Below are 4026 nucleotides of genomic sequence, written 5' to 3'. Positions count from 1 at the left end.
GTCAGGCAAAGTGAGTTCCACATATGGGCTACCATGCAAGCCCTAGGGGTAAAAGCCAGGTGTTTAGACATATCAGCCTTAAACGCAGGCATGCAGACTTGGCCCGACCGAAGGGACGTGCATTGGCAACTTTCCCTGAGCTCCCGACTGCAAGTGATTTGCACCAAGTGGAGCAGATTGCAGCAGCCAAAGCTGTAAGCCATAATCCTGTGGGGTTTTGGATGCCCCTGATGAGGTGCTCAATACCCACAGTTTATAGGGGCGCCAAGAGGAGCTGAGTACATTCATCATGTCCCAGGACTGGGCCCATTATCTTAAACAGAGAGGTGTAGCCCATCAAAGCTACAGGTCCTAGCATGTAAAGCTGTCTTGAACCATGTAATTAGTTGCAGGTCAAACAGTAAATCTCTTTAAGGCTGTAGTTTTGGAGGTCCCTGGTCCCATATACTAAAAGATTTAAGGTCAAACCCACAAGCCAGGAAGTTGCAGCCAAAGATAGTGATTTCCCGCACAGTGTTTTGGTGCAGATTGGTCTTTTTTTACCCTATTTTTTGGTCTTCTAGCAGGTTGAATAGCAATTCTCTCAGATTCAATTGCATTAGTATTAACTGCTCTGGAAAATACAGACTAATTGATACTTGAGTCTGTTACAGGCAATAATTCATTTGACAGATTCTGCTGACATTATAAAATGTGAAAGGCAGTTTCATTCAGTAGCATGGAACTATCCCCCAAAGTGAATTACTGCCGGTTAGCCTGGACTGGTGCATTTGTGACTAGACCACTGTAATATGAAGCAACCCAAACTTGCTTTGAGGAAAAGGCTTGAGATAAAAAGGGACCTTTAAGGAGCGACTATAAATCTTTGTCTCCAGAGATGGTCATTTTTCCTCCTGGCATTTAATGTCTGAACTCGAAGAACATTAACTCCTTTTGCTTCCTCCAGGCCTGTCTCTATAAAGGTAGGCGATAGGGCCAATGGAGACAGCATAAGCAGTAAGCCAGGATACTGCGTACAACTTCATTGTCAAACAAATGGAGGCACTGAAGGGTCAACCAGCATCGGCAGAGCCATCCCTGATGAGGAACCATGTCTTTTGTACTGCACAAGATGCAAAGGATACAGGACTTGGGTGGAGAATGACCTGCCCTTTATTCTTCATTCCCATCCTTATCATAGAGTTTATGTTTGCAGGGGACAATCTGACCCAGGGAAGCTACTCCATGCTCTTACCTAGATCAACAGACAGCAGTAGCAAGCCCGGGGACCCTCGCTGCTTACATGGCCCCTGTTGCCTTAAACATTAATGGGTGTATCCTGACAACACCTGTGATAGGTAAGGAAATATTCCCCATTTCGCAGATAGGGAACTGAGGCACTGATCATGCAAAATTTACACACATGCTTAAGTTTGCTCACCTGACTTGGCTTCAGAGGCACTACCCTTGTGGGTGAAGTCACATAGCACAAGGCTTTCCAGGATCAGGGTTTAAGTGACTTGCCCAAGGTCACACAGAAAGTCTGTGGCAGAGCTAGAAACTGAGCATAGGTCTTAAGTCCTGGTTAAGTGTCTTAACTCCAAAATCATCCTTCTTCCCGTGGGGAGATACCTGTACACACCGACACATTTGCATGCACATACAGAGTATAGACAGGGGCTAGAAGGGTGTTTTTGCTACTACTGAGTTAGGTGGAAAGGTTTTAAGAGGCTCATGATAAACTCACCATGACTTCACAGCTCTCTGTGGGCCTGCTTCAAAGCCCACTGAAGTCAATGAAAGGCTCCAGTTGACTTCAATGGGTTTGAAGCAGCCCCTATGGGAGTCACCTGCAGAACTAGCTAAACATGTTTCCATAAACCCACTCCTGTTCGATAGCTCAGCCAGGTGCAGAAACAGACTCCAAGAGCCTCAAGGCAAAGGGGGCACAACTCATCAGCTAACCAGAGCCTAGAGCTTTAATGAAAAGTAACGTGGTGTTTTAATGGGAAATTAGAAAGGAAAATGATTATTACATTTTATGACAACACCCCAGGGCAGAACAAGGAGCAGGATGTAAAATGTTTAAGGGAATTGAACTGGCAGTAAGGATGGGCAGTGTGTTAACAGCAGGCTTAATTATCATCTCTTACAATGGGATCACCCTGCAGTAATTTTCAAGTATCATTCAACTGATCACCATAGATTTGACCCAGTACTTCTAAAATAAGCTGCCTTCTTCTTCTTCTCTCTCTCTCTTTTTAATGACATGCATTTATCATTAGGAGCTGCCAGGTACAACATCTTGAATCTGATATTATTGGAGAGATGTTCAGGGTAAAATCCTATCCGTCATGCTCTTACCCATGTTGGGTAGGAAGAGTGGGGTGGAGGGAGCAGGGGCTGCATGGCATGATGGAGGGGGGAAGAAGGGAGCTATACATGTATCCCCAAAGCTTCCTGATGCTTCAAAGAGGTCAAGTGTGCTCCAGAGAGGAACAGCTAACCTTCTCCCCCAGCATGCGTTGCAGAGTGCAGCACATGAAAGAGGTCAGACGTCTGACCATGCCCCAAGCTGGCCAACCCCATCCCACCACCTCAGAACTGGGCTGAACGTAGCTTCCTTACAGTCTGCTGAGAACTGGCTTTTGAATCCAGCCCTCTTGCTGCATGGGGGAAGGGAGGAAGCTCCGTACGTTCCTTTCCTCCACACAAGAGAGAGCAGGCATTGGCCCTTCATACGTAATCCTGAGAGAGGAACTATTTGGTGTCATTAGTTTGATTTGATAGAATTGGACCAATGTAACGATTTAGTGTAGCAAAAACTCTTGATTAAAAAAAGAGAATGATCGAGGATGGGTGGGTTTTAATTCTGTGCACGAATGAGAGGGCACCATAATTAAAATCTAGGGTTTGCTCACTGGATATTCTCTTTTTGTAGCACACCACTCTTAGGTCCGTGAGCTTGGCCAGCAGCTCGCCTCCTTGCACTGTGACTGTCTTTCTGCCTAGAATTCCCCTCCCCTTTTCCTATAGCATTATGTCATTCTTCCACACATAATAGGGCCACCATTTCCTCCAGAAACACGTCTCCCCCATGATGTGTTGTCAGGTCCAGGTGGCTCTGTGGGGCTGTTCCTCCAGCACCAGATCACAGACACCCAACAGTTCAATTGGCTCAGAAAGGAAAAGGTGCTGCAGATCAGTCTGGGTGAAATGGAAAGTTTCTGCCCTCATTATGGGGCAAAGAAGCACAAAGAGCTAGACACATATGATTTACTGTCTCTCTCTATATAGGGATCTTAGCCCAAGTATTACTAGGCTGAGTAGCCAGTTCTGAACCAAGCCTTCTCTGTCCCATCCCCCCCCGAGGTTTCTTGTTTTCTTCTTCTTCTGCTTTATAGTGAAGCAGGCTCACCCACTGGGTCTATCACCTGCTGTATTCCTCAGACATTCCTACACACGTACACTGCTCTTTTTCCTTCAAAACACATAGCACAGCTCTTTAGTGTCACTCCACTTTCCCACCACTTTCACAAACCCCTCACAATATACTCTCATAAATTCTTCACAAAGAACCTGTCTTTCCTGGGAACACTCTTTGCATTCCCACAGCAGGCGATCAACTGTTTCTTTAACCTTACATGTGTTACATCACCCCTCTTTGTTTCTATTCAAGAAATATAAATTATTCAAACCACAATCGTCTTGCATTCTTTTTAAAAAAATCCTGTTTTCCATGCCTCAGCTTCCCATTTGCTCACCTGCTGCCCCTACCCTGCAGCAGAGCTAGGTTAATCTGGCTCGGTCAGTCATTAATATCCCCGTGGCCATCAGTACGGGTGTATGCATTTGCCTGCTTGTCCATTCCCTAGGTCTTAGGGTGGGATCGAGAAAAGGCCAAATGCTACTGTGATTAACAAAATGAAGAAATAAGCCAGAAGAAGAATGCACCTCCATTCAGATTCATTCCTATCATTCACTCACACACCCAGACCACACAAAACAGGGAACTCAGAGTGGGAAAGAGAGCAGCATCTCTAAGGT

Source organism: Gopherus flavomarginatus, chromosome 4 (assembly GCF_025201925.1).
Source record: "Gopherus flavomarginatus isolate rGopFla2 chromosome 4, rGopFla2.mat.asm, whole genome shotgun sequence".
Taxonomy (NCBI): domain Eukaryota; kingdom Metazoa; phylum Chordata; order Testudines; family Testudinidae; genus Gopherus; species Gopherus flavomarginatus.
Note: the sequence above shows the minus strand (reverse complement) of the source record.